Genomic DNA, 23,899 nt, shown 5'->3' on the forward strand with positions numbered 1-23,899 from the left:
TGACCAGAGTCATTGCATCACTAGGTTAAAAACACCCTCCCTGTCTAGACAAGAGCTTGGAGCCCCAGGTCCTGATATCTAGATGCCTTGACTTTGAGAATGGAATTCAGACATGTAAACAGTCATTTCGGAGGAGAGGGTAAGGTGTGCTGTCAGGCAGAAAAGCCTCTCTCTTATGAGAGAGCAGGCCTCAGATTCAGCAGCAGCGTACAGGAGCACAGCTCCTGGACGTTTCTGATAGCCCCCCCCCTCCTCCCCACCTACCTTGTGCATTGAATAGAAGGTGCAGCTGCATAACAATCCCTGGATTAGGAGAGCGGGCAGCCAGCCAGCCACCAAGGGCTTTGCCACGCCCGCAGCAGTCCTCATTAACCTCTGGAATGCCTGCACCACCCTTTCTCTACTTCTTATGTGATTTTGGGCGGTGGGTGGCTTGCTGGCCTTTTGATTGAGGGGGGCAGCCCAGGAGAGCCCCAGGCGGGCGAGGCCTGCTTGGGCTGGCTGGATCTCTAGCAGTCCAAGCAGACCTTGCTTGCCTGGGGCTCTCCTATCTTGCATCAGGTTGCTTTTGGCTGGCTGTGGTGGCATATGCTAAAGAGTTATGCTAATGAGCCCCACCACCTGTTTTTCTACAAAACGACCCCTGCGAGAGAGAACCAAACAGAGAGACGCCTCAACAAATGCAGGCTGGTGTACAGAACTGCCCTGCCTTTAATTCCGCCACACTGAGGACTGCATTTCTTCTGCAATGAGCAGTCTTTGGGAACTGACAAAGGGAATGAGTTTGTTGCCACTGGTGACCCTGCTAGATTGACGGGTTCTCACAGGCCCTGCAAGCAACAAATCAACAGGACCAGGGGCCTACAGAACGAAAACCAGCCCTCACCCAGTGAGAAAAATGTTCTGTTGCTTTGGGCAAATGTTGACCTGATTCCTGCTGACTTGGGGCCTTCAGGTCTTAGGTGTTTTCTTTGCTTCTGACCTGGGCAAAGTTCGTGCTGTTTGCAGAGCAGCTCTCCTTTAAGCTCTGCTTGCGCAGCAATTGGAGCGCATCAGGCTCTGAGGGCTTAATGATTAAAGGACTCTGAGGCAGGTCAAGTTTAATGGGACCGCTAGGGAAGGGAGAGACATCAAAAAGACTGGTGAGGCATTTTGGCACCCAGGCCTTTAAACAGTCAAATTCATCCTTCAGGTTGGGTGGATTAACTTAGTTTCCTAAACAATACTCCCTCTAAGATGTGGAGTCCTGTGAGCAAAAGTTCTTCTAGTGAGAGCCAGTTTGGTGTAGTGGTTCAGTGTGTGGACTCTTATCTGGGAGAACCGGGTTTGATTCCCCACTCCTCCACTTGGACTTGCTGGAATGGCCTTGGGTCAGCCAGAGCTCTTGCAGGAGTTGTCCTTGAAAGGGCAGCTTCTGGGAGAGCCCGCTCAGCCCCACTCATCTCATAGGGTGTCTGTTGTGGGGGGGAAGATATAGGAGACTGTAAGTCGCTCTGAGTCTCTGATTCGGGGTATAAATCTGCAGTCGTCTTCTTCTTCTTCTTTGTTGTGAGCTACTGGCATTAAAGTTGTGAGTGAGTGATTTGGCTACTGCATAAATTTGTTTGCTCTGGGGCCATCCTTCCTGAGCTAAGACAAAAAAGTGTGAACTGGAAGCTAAAGAACTGTGAGTCAGCTCACACTAACTGAGCTTAGAGGGAACACTATGTAGCCTAGAATGTTAAAAGCCATGTGCTGCCCCCTCCATACACATTTCCATCCTCTTGCTATGTAGAAATGTTGGTTTTTATACCCTGCTTTTCTCTACTTTACGGCCCCGTGGCACAGAGTGGTAAAGCAGCAGTACTGCAGTACTGTGATCTGAACTCTCTGCTCACGACCTGAGTTCTATCCCAGCGAAAGCTGGTTCAGGTAGCCGGCCCAAGGTTGACTCAGCCTTCCATCTTTCTGAGGTCGGTCAAATGAGTCCCCAGCTTGCTGGGGGGGAAACGTAGTAGATGACTGGGGAAGGCAATGGCAAACCACCCGGTAAAAAAGTCTGCCATGAAAGCGTTGTGAAAGCAACATCACCCCAGAGTCGGAAATGACTGGTGCTTGCACAGGGGACCTTTCCTTTCCTTTCTCTACTTTAAGGAGCCTCAGAGAGACTTACAATTGCCTTCTCTTCCTCTCCTCAATGTTGTTGTTGTTCAGTCTCAGTCGATTCTGACTCTTTACAACCCCCTGGGCCAAGTCCTGCCAGGCCCTTCCACCATCCTCCGAAGTCTGCTCAAATTCGTGTTTGTTACATCAGTAACACTGTCCAGCCATCTCATCTTTTGCCGTCCCCTTCTTATTTTGCCTTCTGTCCTTCCCAGCATCAGGGTCTTCTCCAGGGGGTGCTCCCTTCTCATTTGGTGGCCAAAGTATTTGAGTTTCAGCTTCAGTATCTGACCATCCAGGGAATAGTCTGGGTTGATTTCCCTTAGGACTGACTGATTTTATCTTCTTGCAGTCCAAGAGTCTTCTCCAGCACCACAGCTCAAAAGCATCTATTCTTCTGCGCTCGGCCTTCCTTATGGTCCAGCTCTCACAGCCATACATGACTCCTGGGAAGACCATCGCTTTGACTACACGGACTTTTGTTGGCAGGGTGATGTCTCTACTTTTTATTATGCTGTCCAGGGTCGCCATAGCTGTCCTCCCATGGAACAAATGTCTTTTAATTTTATGGCTGCAATCACCATCTGCAGGGATCTTGAATCCCAGAAATCTCCTCAATACAGGCACTTTAAAGAAGTTGAAGAAGATATTGGATTTATACCCTACCCTTCACACTGAATCTCAGAGTGGCTCACAATCTTCTTTGCCTTCCTCCCCCACAACAGACAACCTGTGAATAATACTCCTTCTGAGCTGCGGAGACTTGTGAGCAAAAACTCTACCTTGTGAGCTACTGGCATTATGGTTGTGAGCTACCGCATAAGTTAGCTTGCTCTGTGTTGGAATACAAGCTATGCACATTCCAGCCATTATATAGTTAACTGTTTGTTTACCTGACAGAGGAAGTGATGTATTGTGACCTAAACTCAATTGTGGGACGGTTCTTACTTTGCCCGTGAAAGTTGAGAACACAACATTGGTCAGAGAGGATGTTAGGTGTGAAATGCTTTGATCTTGTATGCAAGGTTTATTGCTCTTCTTCCTGGCAAAATGCTTTTTGGGGAGAAGAACAGTGTAGACAAAGAAGTAGCCATGTAGGCAAGACATAGATAGACTAGCTGGTAAGCTAGATGTTTTTTCTGTTTTATCCCAAGTACCCTATCCCGATGTTTTCTAGTAAACTTTATTTCTTTTGCTAAGCTTAAGCCTCGACTCCAATTACTGCCACTCCAAACCTCTGAATTTAGCATGTATTTCCTAACATTTTGGTAGCAGATGATAAAAGATTCCAACAATGGTAGCAGAGGATGGTTGGTTCCATCAAACTGCTAAATATTGGAGCTTGGCATATTGGAAAGTGATTTTTTGAAGGCAAACAGGCAGAGAGTGAAAAAGTATTTTAAAGTGACTAGAAGCTGCTTGAAAGGCTGTATTTTTCGCTAACGGAACGAACAAAGCAACAAAGGACCCACTTACCGGGAGCCTTGGTTAAATTGCTCGAGGCCGCTGAGCGAGGATCTGCATTTCAAAGTGGAACCTGGAAACACAGAATTCCTCAACGCTGCATTTCTCCTGCTCTCCTGCTAAAGCCTGAATTCGAGGATGTCCGACAGAGAAGGGGAAAATCCCTCAACATCAGCTCTTGCAAGGAACGACGCCCAAGGAAACGCAATGCAAGGTTCTGTGAGTAATGATGTGATCAATGTGAAAATTCCATGCTTAAATGAAAGCAATTTTAGATTCTGGTCAATGAAAATGAAACTGCTCCTTCGGGAGAAAAATTGCTATGAAGCAGTTTTCAATGAAAATAAGGATGAAATCCAAGATTTTGATATTAAAGATAATCGTGCAAAATTATTAATTCTGAGTGCCATACCAGAACAGGACAATATTCGAGTCTTGGACTGTAGTACAGCGGCAGAAATGTTTAAATACCTAGAAAAGCAATCATCTATGCCTTCTATGACTCAGAAAATATTTCTCAGAGAGAAACTGCACAGTTTTAAGATGAATGAAACAGATTCAATGGCTACTCATCTGAATAAGATGATGGAGGTGGTTTCAGAGCTTAAGAGAATTGGAACCACAGTGGAAGATGAAGAAATTATTGCAGCTTTATTTAATTCTCTTCCCAAAAGCTATAAAGGCACTGCATCCTTGTTGAGGATGAGAGACAAACAGGAACTTGACTATGTTTTGGAATACTTGAAAGATGAGGCCAGAAGGAGAGAACTTTTTGAAACTGAGAATAAGATGTCTGTACTTAGAGTGCATCCTGGGAAAAATGAAATTATTTGTCATTTTTGTGGATTGGTAGGACATTACCAGTATCATTGTAAAAAGAAATTAAAACAAAATCATAATGCTTCTACTGGAGCAGCGACACCCAATGGGCAAATGATGAATAGCAACCAGCAAAAACGTGGTTTTAAGTCTTCAAAGCCAGCAACAAAGACTGAGAATGTGTCTAAAAGAAATCCCACATATACAATTACTGAATCAAATGCAAATCTTGAGAATCATTGGATGATAGATTCTGGAACTTATTTTCATGTCTGTAAAGATAAGATATCTTTTGTGGAATTGGATGAGGACAACTGTCCTAAATTAGAGCAAGCCAATGGACAAATTCTGAAAGTTAAAGGAAGTGGGACTGTGATCTTAAATGTTATGGATGAAAGTCAAGAAATTAAAAAGGTTACACTAACAGAGTGTGCATATGCCCCTGAGGCAGTCAGCAACCTAGTTTCAACAAAGAGAATTATCAGAAGAGATCATGAGGTTGTACTCAGAAAAGAAAATGGAAGTATTGTTGATCCTGAATCTGGAACTGAACTTATGCTTGATGTAGTTGATGGTCTTCATTACCTAAAACTTGTTGATGATAATGTTGTTGATGATGATGATATGAAAAATGATGCTGAAAATATTTCTGATGTAACAAATGTTGTTGGGCCAGTGTATAATACAATGCAATCTGTATGTAAGCATAAATCATGTCTTCTTAAATGGCACATAACTATGGGACACCGTAGTGTGCAAAGTGTGCAAAAATTGTTGAAAGAATGTAATATTGATGTTATTGATTGTGATCAAATGCAATCTGGTTGTGATATATGTTTAAAGGCTAGAGGTACCGCCCCAAGGTACACAGGCAAAAATACTGTACACAATGAAAATTTTCTAGAGATGGTATTCTCAGATATTGCAGGGCCAATCAAAGAATCGGCTGATGCAAGCAAGTACTTTTTGACATTTATGGAAGCTAAGTCAAGATATGTCTATGTCTACTTGATTAAAAGCAAAGATCAAGTTTTTGACAAATTTAAATCCTATATTGCTGCTGTGAGAAATAAATTTGGCAAAGTTCCAGAAGTATTGTTCACAGACAATGGAACTGAATACAGTAGCAGTGAGTTCCAAAGGTTTATGGAACAACAAGGCATTCAACATAAAACTACTACACCCTACTCACCACAGCAGAATGGTGCAGCTGAGAGACTGAACCGAACAATTATGGAAATGGCCAGATCAATGCTAATGCAATCTGGACTGCCAGATCATATGTGGGGTGAAGCTGTAAATACTGCAGTTTATCTGCATAACAGAATTCCATCCAAAGTGACTAATAAATCACCATTTGAAATTTGGTGTGGCAAACGACCTGGATTAAAACATTTAAGACCTTTTGGTTGCAAAGCATACGCGTTTGTACCTAAGGAGAAAAGGGGAAAACTAGACCCCAGAGCAGAACTTGGTATACTTGTAGGCTATGCCAATGGTGGAAGAGGATACAGAATCCTAGATCCTGATACACGTACTGTCAAAGAATGCAATGTTGTATATATAGATGGCAACAGTGTTTTGCAAACTCCTATGCAAGCTGAATCCACAGTACAGAATCCTATAGAGGATCTTACCTTCAGTGAACTTGCTATTTGGCAACCTGCAGAGACCACCTGTGAGCAGGCAGGTCCACCTTCACAAAAAAGCACTGAATCAGAAGGGGAAGCAGGAAGTCCAAGAGAAGCAGAGTCAACCACAGTTACTGTGAGAAAGTCAGCAAGGAGCAACAAAGGCGTACCACCGCCAAGACTTGGAATTTGTGCAACAATACAACCTGTCAAAGAACCCTCAACTTGGAAAGAAATAAATCAGCTACCCGATCCAGAAAGAAAGAAATGGATGGATGCAATGAATGATGAAATGAAGTCTTTACATGACAAGCAAGCTTGGACACTTGCAAACTTACCTCCTGAAAGAACAGCTATTGGTTGTAAATGGATACTCAAAGTAAAATACAATCCTGATGGAAGTGTGGATCGATACAAAGCACGTTTAGTAGCAAAAGGATACAAGCAAGAACAAGGAATTGACTATACAGAGACTTTTGCACCTGTCATAAGTCAAGTTGCGTTCAGAATACTTCTAACAATTGCAGCCTCCAAAGGCATGCAAGTTGAACATGTGGACATTAAAACGGCTTTCCTCAATGGTGACTTAACAGAGGAAATCTACATGGAACAACCTGAAGGATTTGAAGACGTTGGAAAGGAAAAACTTGTGTGTAAACTTCAAAAAGGAATTTATGGATTAAAACAAGCCGCAAGAGGTTGGTCAGATAAGCTGACAGAACTACTAAAGAAGCAAGGATTTCAACAAGGGAAATCAGAACCCTGTTTGTTTACAAGACTCAAAAAGGAACCTAAACCAGTACTCATGTATGAAGACAGCCAAGCATGTATAAGCATATGCAAAGCTGAGAATATAAAACTAGACAACAAACATATTGTCATCAAGTGTTTACTTGTGCAAGAGATGATTAAAGAAGGACTGATTGAATTACAGTACTGCCCTACTGAAGAAATGATCGCAGACATCATGACGAAGCCGCTCGACAGACTGAAGTTTGAACGACTACGTGAAAGTATGAACTTGATTGAAATTGCTAATGACTGAAATGATGCATAACTTGAGAAGGGGTTTGTTGGAATACAAGCTATGCACATTCCAGCCATTATATAGTTAACTGTTTGTTTACCTGATAGAGGAAGTGATGTATTGTGACCTAAACTCAATTGTGGGACGGTTCTTACTTTGCCCGCGAAAGTTGAGAACACAACATTGGTCAGAGAGGATGTTAGGTGTGAAATGCTTTGATCTTGTATGCAAGGTTTATTGCTCTTCTTCCTGGCGAAATGCTTTTTGGGGAGAAGAACAGTGTAGACAAAGAAGTAGCCATGTAGGCAAGACATAGATAGACTAGCTGGTAAGCTAGATGTTTTTTCTGTTTTATCCCAAGTACCCTATCCCGATGTTTTCTAGTAAACTTTATTTCTTTTGCTAAGCTTAAGCCTCGACTCCAATTACTGCCACTCCAAACCTCTGAATTTAGCATGTATTTCCTAACATTTTGGTAGCAGATGATAGGCATTATGGTTGTGAGCTACCGCATAAGTTAGCTTGCTCTGTGGCAATTTTTCCTGAGCTAAGATTGTGCTATTCCAAGGAGCTTCTTGTTCCTTTTTTAAAACAAAAAAATGGCAACTTTCACAATACCCCAGTGCAGCTGACCTCTTCCTCCACAGTTCTGAGTGAAGAATTCTTCAGACTTGAAGCCTTTGATGAAATTGCTGAGCAGTCAGGTTAAAACGGATAAAAGGAAGTCCTTCTTCACCCAAAGGGTGATTAACATGTGGAATTCACTGCCACAGGAGGTGGTGGCGGCTACAAGCATAGCCAGCTTCAAGAGGGGGATAGAGTGTTGGACTGGATGGACCATTGGCCTGATCCAACATGGCTTCTCTTATGTAAGGAATTAGGCAATTCCTGCATGTGAAGTAGGTGGGGCTGAGAGAGGTCTCCCAGAAGCTGCCCTTTCAAAGACAGTTCTGCAAGAGCTACAACTGACCTAAGGTCATTCCTGCAAGTGGAGGAGTGGGGAATCATACCCGGTTCTCCCAGATAAGAGTCCACGCACTTAACCACTACACCAAACTGGCTCTCTCGTGAGACAGGCGGGGCTGAGAGAGCTCTAAGAGAACTGTAACTGGCCCAAGGTCACCTAGCTGGCTGCATGTAGAGGAGGGGGGGGGGGGAATGAAGCCCAGATCTCCAGATTAGAGTTTGCTGCTTTTAACCACTGCACTCTCTGTGTTCCCATTACCCATTGCGACACATGTCTGGTCTGTAGTAAATATATTCCCTATATCTCTACTGAAACTTCATGTCATCAGTCAAGAGATTGTAAAAAGACACTTTTGGGGAGTGACGTGTGCACAAGGGGACAGCTCTCACTAAAGCTTGCCTTCCAGATGGACTCTTGCCTGGTTCACACTGGCCTTGAAAGCTGCTTGCTGGGGTCATCATAAGTCAGGGTTCCCAGGTCTGTGTGGGAAAATACCTGGAGACTTTGGGGGTGGAGCCAGGAAAGGGTGGGGTTTGGGGAGGGGAGGGGAGGGGACTGAACATGGCGCAATGCCACAGACTCCACCCTCCAAGGCAGCCATTTTCTCCTGGGGAGCTGATCTCGGCCAGCTGGAGATCAGTTGTAAAAGAGGGAGATCTCCAGGCCCCACCTGGAGGCTGGCAACCCTATCATAAGTCAGCAGTTCTCACACACACATTAAAAGGGTAATGGAGCAAGTCAAGTCAGATCACCTGGCCGACTTTGATTAAGAGGAATCTATTTGGCATTTATGTTTCCCCTTCATGACAGAATGACCAACAAAGAATTCTTGCCAAGTTTCCTGTGTCTTTACTGGGAGCCCATCAAAACCAGAAAAATCCAGAACTGGTTTCATGGCACATTTGGCTGGGGTGATTTCAGTCTATGACAGAGGGAGGGGAAAAGGGTACAAAAACACCAGCAGAGCTCTGGAGCAGTTGGAAGGGAAGAGGCCTGCCCCCTCCCACACTATTTCAGATCCTCTGCTGATGTCAAACCTCTCAGCCAGACAGCTCCATTTAGAGGAAAACAGTCAACTCATTCTATTGTCATGCTACGCTTGGAAACTGATGAGATGGCTGTAATTTCTAATCCAGCATTGTAAAGAGTTAGCAGAGGTAAGAATAGTGAGCATCAAGGTAAGATGCATTAGGCTTTATTGAGATCTCTGTTTTTAAAGTTTGTCCTCTTGGGTTGAGAGGAACTAGTAGAGAATTTCTCTTGTAAGGGCTTAGGCTGAGAGGAAGTGAAGAAGATGAGTGGGCTGGAGGAAAAAAAAATGCTTGGTTTGGAGTACCTTCCCTGGGAGGAAAGCCTGAAGAGTCTGGGACTTTTCTTTCTAGAAAAGAGATGACTAAAAGGGAGCATGATAGAAGTTTACAAAATTATGCATGGGTTGGAGAGAGTAGAGAAAGAACTGTTTATCTCTTCAAAATACTAGAACTTGAGGGCATCCAATGGAGCTGATGCACTGTAGAGTTAAGGCAGACAAAAGGAAATACTTTTTTGCACAGAGAGGGATTAAAATGTGGAATTCACTGCCAGAGGATGCAGAGATGGCCGAAGTCATAGACTGGTTTAAAGGGGAATAAGATAGATTGGTGGAGGAGAGGTCTGTATCAGTAGCTAGCTGTGGTGACGAAGGGGAACCTCCACATTCAGAGGAAGTCAACCTCTGGATCCCAGTGCCAGGAGACAACAGGGAAGGGCTCAGCCTCTCTGCCCTGCTGCTGGCCCTCCAGGGGAACTGGCTGGCCACTGTGTGAGACAGCAGGCTGGACTAGATGGACCCTCCCTGGTCTGACCCAGCAGGGTTCTTCTGATGTTCTTCTCAGGGGAAGGCCTCGGCCTCTCTGCACTGTTTTTGGCTCTCCCGAGGAATTGGTTGGCCACTGTGTGAGATAGGAGGCTGGACTAGATGGACCCTCCCTGGTCTGACCCAGCAGGGCTCTTCTGATATTCTTCTCAGGGGAAGGCCTTGGCCTCTCTGCCCTGTTTTTGGTTTTCCCAAGGAACTGGTTGGCCACTGTGTGAGACAGGAGGCTTGTCTGGATGGATCCTCACTGGTCTGATCCAGCAGGGCTCTTCCGATGTTCTTCTCAGGGGAAGGCCTCGGCCTCTCTGCCCTGTTTTTGGCTCTCCCAAGGAACTGGTTGGCCACTGTGTGAGACAGGAGGCTGGACTGGATGGACCCTCACTGGTCTGACCCAGCAGGGCTCTTCTGATGTTCTTCTTGGGGGAAGGCCTCGGCCTCTCTGCCCTGTTGTTGGCCCTCGAGAGGAACTGGCTGACCACTGTGTGAGACAGTAGGCTGGACTAGATGGACTCTCACTGGTCTGACCCAGCAAGGCTCTTCTGATGTTCTTCTCAGGGGAAGGCCTCAGCCTCTCTGCCCTGCTGTTGGCCTCTAGAGGAACTGGCTGGCCATTGTGTGAGACAGGAGGCTGGACTAGATGGACCCTCCCGGGTCTGACCCAGCAGGGCTCTTCTGATGTTCTTCTCAGGGGAAGCCCTTGGCCTCTCTGCCCTGTTGCTGCCCTCCAGAGGAACTGGCTGGCCACTGTGTGAGACAGGATGCTGGACTGGATGGACCCTCCCTGGTCTGATCCAACAGGGCTCTTCAGATCTTCTTATTCTGCCATCTATAACTGAGGGCACAGTGGAGCCTCTTTGTTTTCCAAAACTGTAGCCAGAGGGGGAGGGAGCGGAGGGTGTCTGAAGGGAGGGGGTCCACTGGGCAGGAGGCCTAGACTCAAACCTTCCATCCCTTGTCTACATGGCACCTTCCCTGATTTCAGCTCTCTGCCCTTCTTGCAGCACACCAGTGATCCGCACACCACACCACCCCCAACTTCCACTTGTTCCCAGTAGAGAGCCACAATTCATCCTGACTCATGTGTGATGTCAGAGAGTGGAGTCAACTTCTGAAGTTCATGAACTATGGAGGGAACAGAAGTTTGATAAGCACTCTGCTGTCACAGAGAGGATCTTTGTGGACAGCTCCCCCGCCAGAGAGCCTTTGTATAAGGCAGCTCTTCTTTGTTAATGGGAAATGTTTGGGTCCAGATGAGAACATAAGAACAGAAGAGAAGCCCTGTTGGATCAGGCCAATGGCCCCTCCAGTCCAACACTCTGTGTCACATAAGAGAAGCCCTGTTGGATCAGGCCAATTGCCCCTCCAGTCCAACACTCTGTGTCACATAAGAACAGAAGAGAAGCCCTGTTGGATCTGGCCAATGGCCCATCCAGTCCAACACTCTGTGTCACATAAGAACATAAGAGAAGCCATGTTGGATCAGGCCAATGGCCCCTCCAGTCCAACACTCTGGGTCACATAAGAACATAAGAGAAGCCCTGTTGGATCAGGCCAATGGCCCCTCCAGTCCAACACTCTGTGTCTCATAAGAACATAAGAGAAGCCCTGTTGGATCAGGCCAGTGGCCCCTCCAGTCCAACACTCTGTGTCTCATAAGAACAGAAGAGAAGCCCTGTTGGATCAGGCCAGTGGCCCCTCCAGTCCAACACTCTGTGTCTCATAAGAACATAAGAGAAACCCTGTTGGATCAGGCCAATGGCCCATCCAGTCCAACACTCTGTGTCACATAAGAATATAAGAGAAGCCCTGTTGGATCAGGTCAATTGCCCCTCCAGTCCAACACTCTGTGTCACATAAGAACATCAGAGAAGCCCTGTTGGATCAGGCCAGTGGCCCTTCCAGTCCAACACTCTGTGTCACACAGTGGCAAAAAATTTATACACACACACACACACACTGTGGCTAATAGCCACTGATGGACCTCTGCTCCATATTTTTATCTAAACCCCTCTTGAACATTTCCTCCAATACGCACCAGGGCTTTGAGATTTCCAAGTTCAGCCTAGGATACAATAAATGTCCAAAATTCAACAAATCTTACTTAATTGAAATGGCTCCCTAAATTTGTAGAAACATTTACAAGATCATACCCTCTTGCATAGCCGTCTTCAAGAGGGGATTGGATCAACATTTGGAGCAGAGGTCCATCAGCGGCTCTTAGCCACAAGGTAAAGATATCTAAGACAGAGAGGCTTTTTCTGAAGTTTCCAGAAATTTCCTTCGTGAAGTTTCTCTAGTATTTAATTCCTCCAAATCTCTGTCTCTGCTGGGGGAAACAAGAGAGCTTGACCCAGCCACTATCTCTCCTGCTAGCTCAGGAGTAGCCAAACTTTCTTAATGTAAGAGCCACATAGAATAAATGTCAGATGTTTGAGAGCTGAAAGACCTGAACATCAGTTGTTTGAGAGCCAAAAGACAGGAAGGAAGGAAGGAGGGAAGGAGGGAGGGAAGGATGGAAGGAAGGAAGGAAGGAAGGAAGGAAGGAAGGAAGGAAGGAAGGAAGGAAGGAAGGAAGGAAGGAAGGAAGGAAGGAAGGAAGGAAGGAAAATAAATGGGATTGGGGAAGAGGTGGAAAGATAGCTTTAACTTTAAATGCATTCTCCAAGCTACTAGCTTAGAGAAGATGGTGGGGACTTCTAGAGCCACACAATATGCGTGAAGAGCCACACATGGTTCCCGAGCCACAGTTTGGCCACCCCTGTGCTAGCATCTAACAGCATTTGTATGAAGGAGGGCTGAGGTACATCTGGACAGCTGTTCCTCTTACTTTCTTCCCCTTCCTGCCTGTTCTCTGCCCAGGGGTGGTGGGATTAAAATGAAGAGATAAAGTTTTGCTTATTTCAAACCCCCAAGAAAAAAGATGTGTTTCTTCACAGTGGGAAAAACAGCTCTTCCAGTAATTTCTGCTCCCCCCAGGCTTTCAGATATCTCATCTTGGGATGTAACCATTTTTTATGCTACTAGGGTCTCCCCCCCCCCCAAAAAAACCTTACCCATTTAGTAAGTTTATTGTTTCCATGGCTGTTGCAATCTGCCTTGGAAATATGTGAACTGAGAAAGTTGAAGACAACTATTTTAAACAGACATCATATACATAACAAACATACAGGAACTCACTGGGAGTCTCTGTGATTTATTTATTTCATTTGGAGAGCCAGTTGGGCATAGTGGCTAAGAGCAGTGGACTCTAATGTGGAAGAACTGGGTTTGATTCCCCAGTCCTCCTTGAAGGGCTGTCATATAGAGGAGGGTGTGGAATTGTTTTCTGTGGCATCAGAAGGTAGGACCAGAACCAACGGGTTGAAATTAAATCTAAAGAGCTTAGAGCGATTCCTCAGTGGAACAGGCTTCCTCTTAGGGAGGTGGTGGGCTCTCCTTCCTTGGAGGTTTTTCAACAAGGTTCCAGAGGAGACCCGGGAAATTACAGGCCAGTCAGTCTGACTTCAATACCAGGAAAGTTGGTAGAAACCATTATCAAGGACAGAATGAGTAGGCACATTGATGAACACGGGTTATTGAGGAAGACTCAGCATGGGTTCTGCAAGGGAAGATCTTGCCTCACTAACCTGTTACATTTCTTTGAGGGGGCGAACAAACATGTGGACAAAGGAGACCCGATAGATGTTGTTTACCTTGACTTCCAGAAAGCTTTTGATAAAGTTCCTCATCAAAGGCTCCTTAGAAAGCTTGAGAGTCATGGAGTAAAAGGACAGGTCCTCTTGTGGATCAAAAACTGGCTGAGTAATAGGAAGCAGAGAGTGAGTATAAATGGGCAGTCTTCACAGTGGAGGACAGTAAGCAGTGGGGTGCCGCAGGGCTCGGTACTGGGTCCCATGCTCTTTAACTTGTTCATAAATGATTTAGAGTTGGGAGTGAGCAGTGAAGTGGCCAAGTTTGCGGATGACACTAAATTGTTCAGGGTGGTGAGAACCAGAGAGGATTGTGAGGAACTCCAAAGGGATCTGTTGAGGCTGGGTGAGTGGGCGTCAACGTGGCAGATGCGGTTCAATGTGGCCAAGTGCAAAGTAATGCACATTGGGGCCAAGAATCCCAGCTACAAATACAAGTTGATGGGGTGTGAACTGGCAGAGACTGACCAAGAGAGAGATCTTGGGGTCGTGGTAGATAACTCACTGAAAATGTCAAGACAGTGTGCATTTGCAATAAAAAAGGCCAACGCCATGCTGGGAATTATTAGGAAGGGAATTGAAAACAAATCAGCCAGTATCATAATGCCCCTGTATAAATCAATGGTGCGGTCTCATTTGGAGTACTGTGTGCAGTTCTGGTCGCCGCATTTCAAAAAGGATATTATAGCATTGGAGAAAGTCCAGAGAAGGGCAACTAGAATGATTAAAGGGCTGGAGCACTTTCCCTATGAAGAAAGGTTGAAACGCTTGGGACTCTTTAGCTTGGAGAAACGTCGACTGCGGGGTGACATGATAGAGGTTTACAAGATAATGCATGGGATGGAGAAAGTAGAGAAAGAAGTACTTTTCTCCCTTTCTCACAATACAAGAACTCATGGGCATTCGATAAAATTGCTGAGCAGACAGGGTAAAACGGATAAAAGGAAGTACTTCTTCACCCAAAGGGTGATTAACATGTGGAATTCACTGCCACAGGAGGTGGTGGCAGCCACAAGTATAGCCACCTTCAAGAAGGGTTTAGATAAAAATATGGAGCACAGGTCCATCAGTGGCTATTAGCCACAGTGTATGTGTGTATATAAAATTTTTTGCCACTGTGTGACACAGAGTGTTGGACTTGATGGGCCGTTGGCCTGATCCAACATGGCTTCTCTTATGTTCTTATGTTCTAACAGAGGCTAGATGGCCATCTGACAGCAATGCGGATCCTGTGAATTTAGGGGGAGGTGTTTGTGAGTTTCCTGCACTGTGCAGGGGGTTGGACTAGATGACCCTGGAGGTCCCTTCCAACTCTTTGATTCTAGGATTCTAACACTGGGCAGCCCAGCTGACAGGATGAAGCTAAATTGTTCAGGGCAGCAAGAACCAGGGAGAACTGTGAAGCGCTCCAGAGGGATCTGTCAAGGCTGGGGAAGTGGGCATCAGCGTGGCAAATGAGGTTCAATGTGGTCAAGTGTAAAGTAAAAATCCCAGCTATAAAAACAGGCCATTAGGTTCCAAACTGGCGGTTAACTGACCAGGGGAGAGATCTTGGAGTCACGGTAGAGAACTGCCTGAAAGTGTCAACTCAGTGCGGGACTGCCATAGAAAGGGCGAATGCTCTGTTGGGGATTGTTAGGAAGGGGACTGAAAACAAATGGGAACCGACGGGTTGAAAGTAAGTCAAAAGAGTTAGCAACCAGGCCATGAGTTGTAATTATTTCATTATATATTACAATGTAGTAATAGCAGTAGTAATAATAATAATAGGAATAATAATACATTGGATTTATATACCACCCTCCACTCCAAATCTCTTAGTCTCAGAGCAGTTCACAATCTCCTTTACCTTCCTCCCCCACAACAGACACTCTGTGAGGTGGGTGGGGCTGAGGACTCTCCCAGAAGCTGCCCTTTCAAGGACAGAGTCTCAGAGCGGCCTACAATCTCCTTTATCTTCCTCCCCCACAACAGACACCCTGTGAAGTGGGTGAAGACAGCTGAGAGGGCTCTACCCAGAAGCTGCCCTTTCCAGGACAGCTCTGCAAAAGCTGTGGCTGACCCAAGGCCATTCCAGCAGCTGCAAGTGGAGGCGTGGGGAATCCAACCCGGTTCTCCCAGATAAGAGAGCTCTGGATGACCCAGGGCCATTCCAGCAGCTGCAAGTGGAGGAGTGGGGAATCCAACCCGGTTCTCTCAGATAAGAGAGCTCTGGCTGACCCAGGGCCATTCCAGCAACTGCAAGTGGAGGAGTGGGGAATCCAACCCGGTTCTCCCAGATAAGAGAGCTCTGGCTGACCCAGGGCCATTCCAGCAGCTGCAAGTGGAGGAGTGGGGAATCCAACCCGGTTCTCTCAGATAAGAGAGCTCTGGCTGACCCAGGGCCATTCCAGCAGCTGCAAGTGGAGGAGTGGGGAATCCAACCCAGTTCTCTCAGATAAGAGAGCTCTGGCTGACCCAAGGCCATTCCAGCAGCTGCAAGTGGAGGAGTGGGGAATCAAACCTGGTTCTCCCAGATAAGAGTCCACACTACACCAAACTAATAGAAATAAAGTGCATAATTGTATCATCCTGAAACCACCACCCCCTCCCCCGGTCCATGGAAAAATTGTCTTCCACAAAACCAGTCCCTGGTGCCAAAAAGCTTGAGGACCACTGGACTAGATAACTCTGGGGTTCCCTTCCAACTCTATGAAATCAGCCAGTATTATATTGCCCCAGTCTAAATCTATGATGCAGCCTTTTTTGGAATACTGTGTACAGTTCTGGTCACTGCACCTAAAAAAAAAGATATTATAGCATTGGGAAAGGTTCAGAAAAGAGCAGCTGCAATGATATAAGGGGATGGAACACTTTTCCTATGAAGAATGGTAAAACAAGTTAAGTCTTTTTAGTGTACAGAAATGGTGATTGAGGGGTGACATGATAGAGGTTTACAAAATTATGCATGAGATGAAGAAGGTAGAGAAAGAAGGACTTTTCTCCCTTCCTCACAATACAAGAAATCGTGGGCACTCCATGAAATTCATAAGCAGCAGGTGAAGGAAGGCCTTCCCCCAAAGAGTAATGAACAAGTGAAATTCACTGCAGCAGGAAGTGGTGGTGTTTACAAGGACAGAAAGCTTAACCAGGAGCCTGGGCAAAGATATGGAGCAGAGGTCCATCAGTTGAAAGCTCCGTCTGGGGCAGTGTCTCTGTCCTCTTGGTGCTTGGGAGGCAAGAGTGGGGGGGGGGGCTTCTGGAGGTCTAGCCCTGCTGGTGGAGCTCCTGATGGCACCTGGGTTTTGGCTACTGCATTACACAGAGTGTTGGACTGGATGGGCCACTGGCCTGATCCAACATGGCTTCTCTTATGTTCTTATGTGACACAGTGTTGGACTGGATGGGCCACTGGCCTGATCCAATATGGCTTCTTTTATGTTCTTATGAGATACAGAGTGCTGGACTGGAGGGGCCATTGGCCTGATCCAACATGGCTTCTCTTATGTTCTTATGAGACACAGAGTGCTGGACTGGATAGGCCATTGGCCTGATCCAACATGGCTTCTTATGTAACACGGAGTGTTGAACTGGATGGGCCACTGGCCTGATCCAACAGGGCTTCTCTTATGTTCTTATGTGACACAGAGTGTTGGACTGGATGAGCCATTGGCCTGATCCAACATGGCTTCTCTTATGTTCTTATGGGACACAGAGTGTTGGATGGACCATTGGCCTGATCCAACATGGCTTCTCGTATGTTCAGTTTGAGCACCATTCTGCTGGAGACCCTTTCTGGCTAGTGGATTCCTTCCTTCCTTCCTTCCTTCCTTCCTTCCTTCCTTCCTTCCTTCCTTCCTTCCTTCCTTCCTTCCTTCCTTCCTTCCTTCCTTCCTTCCTTCCTTCCTTCCTTCCTTCCTTCCTTCCTTCCCAGGGCAGAGGGGATCCCCTGAAGAGCCTCAAACCACTGCTTGGTGTGTTGCTCCCCTTCTGAATAGGGCTGGGGGCAAAGGAGGGGGTGGCTTTGTTTATGCAGCACCTCCCTGGTCTTCCTGGGGTGCTGACCTGTCAATGGAACGCAGGGAGTTCTCGCCCCTCCCTTGACAAGCACGGCTGTGAAAGAGAACTAGCTGAGAGGCTGCAGGAAAGCCGGGAACTCTGCCCAGCCTGGCATGAAGAGAGACAGTCAAAGGCTGGGTCATGGAGAACAACTGCAGCTCTCAGTCTCCAAAGGGACAAATATAGTTGCCAGCCTCCAGATGGGGCCTGGAGATCTCCCTCTTTTACATCTGATCTCCAGCTGGCGGAGATCAGCTCTCCTGGAGAAAATGGCTGCTTGGAAAGGTGGACTCAACTCTAGGGCCTTGTACCCTGCTGAGGCCCCTCCCCTCCCAGATCCACCCCCAAAGTCTCCAGGTATTTCCCAACATGGACCTGGCAGCTCTAAGGGACAGTGGAACCCGCAGCCAGTGCTCACGAATGGTACAGAAGCTGCCCTCCTGCTGCCTGGTTCGAGGGAGGGCAAGAACCACATTTCCTTGCGCTGATGGATTCTCTGGCAGTTAGCGAGACGTTCTCTTCAGCTCCACGCTCCAAGCACCTGAAGGGCTATTCCCTGTGCGGGTTCTGGGGTGCGTCAGTGACCCTCCTGTTTAGGGTTGCCAATCCCCAGGTAGGGGCAGGGGATCTCCCGGTTTGGAGGCCCTCTCCCCGCTTCAGGGTCGTCAGAAAGCGGGGGGAGGGGAGGGAAATGTCTGCTGGGAACTCTGTTATTCCCTATGGAGATTTATTCCCATAGAAAATCATGGAGAATTGATCTGCGGGTATCTGGGGCTCTTGGGGGGGGGCTGTTTTTTGAGGTAGAGGCACCAAATTTTCCTTATAGCATCTAGTGCCTCTCCCCAAAATACCCTCCAAGTTTCAAAATGATTGGACTAGGGGGTCAAATTCTATGAGCCCCAAAAGAAGGTGTCCTATCCTTCAATATTTCCTATGGAAGGAAGGCATTGAAAAGGTGTGCCATCCCTTTAAATGTGATGGGCAGAACTCCCTTTGGAGTTCAATTATGCTTGTCACAGCCTTGATCTTGGCTCCACCCCAATGTCTCCTGGCTCCACCCCGAAAGTCCCCAGATATTTCTTGAATTGGAGTTGGCAACCCTACTCCTGTTACACTTGAAGCAGGCCTCAGGTTTTTCTCCTGTGTGAGTCCCCTGGTGCCACTGCAGTTTTGATTTCACTTGCAAATTTGTGCAACTGTCCGGACTGGAAGGCTTTTTACAGGAGCCATCTGCTGGGGGGGGGGGTGCGGGGAGAGCCCAGTAAATGCTGCAGTTAGCACTTTGGGCAGGGAGGAAGGAAGGGGCCTCTACAGATGGAGAACTGGCTGAGAGAAGTCTCCAAAATAACCCAGAGAAGAGTGAAAAACATCCGGGCAGTGTGCTGTCCAGTGCGGGGGTGGGGGGCAAAGTGTCAGAGGTGGATCTGGCAGAACCAGGTTGGAATCCCCGCTCTGTCATCGATGCTTGCTGGGGGACTTTGGGCACAGACAGTTTCAAGAGGGGATTCATTTTATTTATTTTATTGATTGATTTGATTTATACCCTGCCCTCCCCACTGAAGCAGGCTCAGGGCAGCTAATCATAGAATCTTAGAGTTGGAAGGGACCTCCAGGATCATCTAGTCCAACCCCCTGCACAAGGCAGGAAATTCACAAACCCCTCCCCCTAAATTCACAGGATCCCCATTGCTGTCAGATGGCCATCTAGCCTCTGTTGAAAAACCTCCAAGGAAGGAGAGCCCATCACCTCCCGAGGAGGAAGCCTGTTCCACCGAGGAACCGCTCTAGTGGTCAGGAAGTTCTTCCTAATGTTTGTGTGACCAAACTTTTATTTTGCAATATATTGAAGTACATTCACCTATTCAGATTCAAATATACTTCTTCAATACATTACATATTTCCTCCCCCCCCACTCTTATTCATGACCTCCGCCGGTACTTAAAACAGATTAAAAGCATATTAGAGGTAAATTCACAATTATAGAATCTTAGTGAAGAAATAAGAGAGAAAATATATATATATATATATATATATATATATATATATATATATATATGTATCATTCACTAACCTTTTCACTAATAATCACTTAGCACTTATTAAACACATCGCACATAATTATTAATTCAGTTCCAGGGCTTCCTCTATCTTAGTCTTATCTTAACTCTCATATATATATATTTACTACGTAGCTATGTTCTACTAATACTTTTATCACAATAGCACAGTACCTCTTTATCATTAAAAGTTCAATTAATGTTGTCATGCACTACTAAATATCTTTTCACCATTATAAAATGTTTACACAAAGAGTTATCTTTCCCTAACCCTTTCTCTATAATTCCCTTAGTGCTTATTAAACACAAAACCCAAAGTTATAAAACCAACTCCGGAATTCCAACTGTCTTGATTTTATCTTAACTCATATATACATAATTACCATGTAACTATATTCTACTAATTCAATAATCACAATTCTTCTTTATCATTTAAAGTTCAGTTAATTTAAAGTTCAGTTAAAGTTCTTCCTAATGTTGAGCCGGACATTCTTTTGATTTAATTTCAACCCATTGGTTCTAGTCCTACCTTCTGGGGCCACAGAAAACAATTCCACACCGTCCTCTAGATGACAGCCCTTCAAGTACTTGGAGATGGTGATCCTATCACCTCTCAGCTGCCTCCTGGATTGGATCAACATCTAGAGCAGAGGTCCATCAGTGGCTATTAGCCACAGCATATTGTTGGAACTCTCTTTCTGAGACAGCGATGTTCTGTATTCTTGTGCTTGGGAGGGTGCACAGTGAAAGGGCTTCTGGTGTCCTGGCCACACTGGTGGACCTCCTGATGGCACCTGGGTTTTTGGCCACTGTGTTACACAGAGTGTTGGACAGGATGGGCCATTGGCCTGATCCAACATGGCTTCTCTTATGTTCTTATGTGACACAGTGTTGGACTGGATGGGCCATTGGCCTGATCCAACATGGCTTCCCTTATGTTCTTATGTGACACAGAGTGTTGGAATGGATGGGCCACTGGCCTGATCCAACATGGCTTCTCTTATGTTCTTATGTGACACAGTGTTGGACTGGATGGGCCATTGGCCTGATCCAACATGGCTTCTCTTATGTTCTTATGGAGAGCCAATTTGGTGTAGTGGTTAAGTGCGTGGACTCTTATCTGGGAGAACCAGGTTTGATTCCCCACTCCTCCACTTGCACCTGCTAGCATGGCCTTGGGTCAGCCATAGCTCTGGCAGAGTTTGTCCTGGAAAGTGCAGCTGGTGTGGGAGCCCTCTCAGCCCCACCCACCTCACATGGTGTCTGTTGTAGGGGAGGAAGGTAAAGGAGAATGTGAGCCGCTCTGAGACTCTTTGGAGTGGAGGGTGGGATATAAATCCAATATCTTCATCTACCTCACATGGTGTCTGTTGTGGGGGAGGAAGGTGCTTTGAGACTCTTTGGAGTGGAGGGTGGGATATAAATCCAATATATTCTTCATCTTCTTCTTCTTATGTCTGGAGCAGTGATACTCTGCATTCTTGGTGCTTGGGGGGGGCACAGTGGGAGGGCTTCTAGTGTCCTGGCCCCACTGATTGACCTCCTGATGGCACCTGAGTTTTTTGGCCACTGTGTGACACAGAGTGTTGGACTGGACAGGCCATTGGCTTGACCCAACATAGCTTCTCTTGTTCTTATGTTCACTCACACATTCTCAGCATAGCCTACCTCACAAGGTTGTTAAAATTCAGGGATGGAGAGGAGAGAAGACTGTAAGCTGCTTTGGTCCCCCCCCCCCTGAAAATTAAAGCAGGGTATAAATGGAGAAAACACATAATCAAAGTGACCCAAAACTGGGAAGAACTGAGCGCTCTTCAGAGGTCAGAAAAGAGATTTAAGAGGGGGCCCTTGGAAGCTCACAAGGATCAGGGGACATCCAGGCGTGAACCCCTCGGGGGCCGGCCACCTCACCATGGGCTGGGCAAACCTTTCCACACTCCCAGCATTCATAGAATCATAGAGTTGGAAGGGACCTCCAGGGTCATCTAGTCGAACCCCCTGCACAATGCAGGAAACTCACAAACACCTCCCCCTAAATTCACAGGATCTTCATTGCTGTCAGATGGCCATCTAGCCTCTGTTGAAAAACCTCCAAGGAAGGAGAACCCACCACCTCCCGAGGAAGCCTGTTCCACTGAGGAATCGCCCTAACAGTCAGGAAGTTCTTCCTAATGTTGAGCCAGAAACTCTTTTGATTTAATTCCAACCCTTTGGTTCTGGTCTAGCTTTTGGGGCCACAGAAAACAATTCCACACCACCCTCTATATGACAGCCCTTCAAGTACTTGAAGATGGTGATCCTATCACCTCTCAGCCGCCTCCTCTCCAGGCTAAACATCCCCAGCTACTTCAGCCTTTCCTCATAGGACTTGGTCTCCATTCAAAGGCTTTTCTCTCCTGTGTGACTTCTCTGGTGTGTGTATGGCAAGGCTTCCTTTGTCCAGGAACCACTTCATTGATTATTTATTTACCTTAGATTTTTATCCCGCCCTCTCTGCAAGCAAACTCAGGGCAGCTAAAAGCCACACTTTCCACCCTGGTGGCATCCAAAGGGCTTCTCCCCATGTGGATTCTCTTGTGGATTACCAGGGCCCTTCTGGCTGCAAACTGCTTCCCACAATGCAAGAATTCGTGCAGCTTCTCTCCCATGTGGATTTCTCTGCAATGCTCTTTCCACACTCAGCAGTTTGGTGCGGTGGTTGAGTGCGTGGTGTTCCAGTTTGGTGTTGTGGTTAAGTGCGCGGACACTTATCTGGGAGAATTGGGTTTGATCTCCCACTCCTCCACTTACAGCTGCTGGAATGGGCTTGGGTCAGCCAGAGCTCTTGCAGAGTTGTCCTTGAAAGGGCAGCTTCTGGGAAAGCTCTCTCAGCCCCACCCACCTCACAGGGTGTCTGTTGTGGGGGAAGGAGATAAAGAAGATTGTGAGCTACTCTGAGATTCAGCGTATAGGGTGGGATATAAATCCAATATCTTCTTATTATTATCAAAGAGGAAAGACAGACCAGAGTCACTCCTTAAGCCCTGGAGAAAGGGAACAGGAAGACAGGAGCTGAAAATACACTGCAGAGGCCAACGCTCCACTCCCCACCACTTCCCAAGGAGCCTTTCCCCACAGCTGAGGCCAGCCAGAGCCAAATGCAGCCCTACTGCCTTCTGCTGAATCAAGGTGGGGAGCCACGTTAGTCTGTCTTTGGTCGTAGAAAAGACTAACAAAATCTGTGTCAAGGTCAGAGCTTGCATGAGTCAGCCTTTAAGGAGCTCTTGCTCTTTTCTGCTTTTACCGAATTAGACCCTCAGTCCTTCAAGGCCAGTATTGTCTACTTAGGCAGGCAGCCGCTCTCCAAGGCCTCAGGCAGGGAAAGTTCGTTCACGTCTCCTACTGCCTGGTCCTTTCAACTGGGGATTGAACCTGGGACCTTCTGCATACCAAGCAGATGCACTTTGGTCCATCAAGTTCATTCTTGTCTACTCAGGCAGGCAGCAGCTCTCCAGAGTCTCAGGCTGAGTCCCTGCTGGGAGAGGGGAAGGTATGGGAAGGCGGTGCTGCCTGTGGGTACAGTTTGGCCAGAGGCCGCTAGATGGCACCAACTTCCTGACTTGGCCAGGGCTAGAGAGCCTTTACAGACCACTCCCAAGGCTCATGTAAGGGAAGTGTCACTATTCAGCATGGGTTGTATGTCATTAACAATATATTAGGTGGCTCGAGTGCTGAGCTGTAGGTGAACACCAGTGGTGTCCTGCTATGATCCAGCAGGGCTCTTCTGATGTTCTTCTCAGGGGAAGGCCTCGGCCTCTCTGCCCTCTTGTTGGCCCTCCAGAGGAACTGGCTGGGCACTGTGTGAGACAGGAGGCTGGACTAGATGGATCCTCCCTGGTCTGACCCAGCAGGGCTCTTCTGAGGTTCTTCTCAGGGGAAGGCCTCGGCCTCTCTCCCCTTTTGTTGGCCCTCCAGAGGAACTGGCTGGCCTCTGTGTGAGACAGGAGGCTGTACTAGATGGACCCTCACTGGTCTGATCCAGCAGGGCTCTTCTGATGTTCTTCTCAGGGGAATGCCTTGGCCTCTCTGCCCTGCTGTTGGCCCTCCAGAGGAACTGGTTGGCCCCTGTGTGAGACAAGAGGCTGGACTAAATGGGCCCTCCCTGGTCTGACCCAGCAGGGCTCTTCTGATGTTCTTCTCAGGGGAATGCCTTGGCCTCTCTGCCCTGTTG

This window comes from Heteronotia binoei, chromosome 1 (assembly GCF_032191835.1).
Source record: "Heteronotia binoei isolate CCM8104 ecotype False Entrance Well chromosome 1, APGP_CSIRO_Hbin_v1, whole genome shotgun sequence".
Lineage (NCBI taxonomy): Eukaryota > Metazoa > Chordata > Lepidosauria > Squamata > Gekkonidae > Heteronotia > Heteronotia binoei.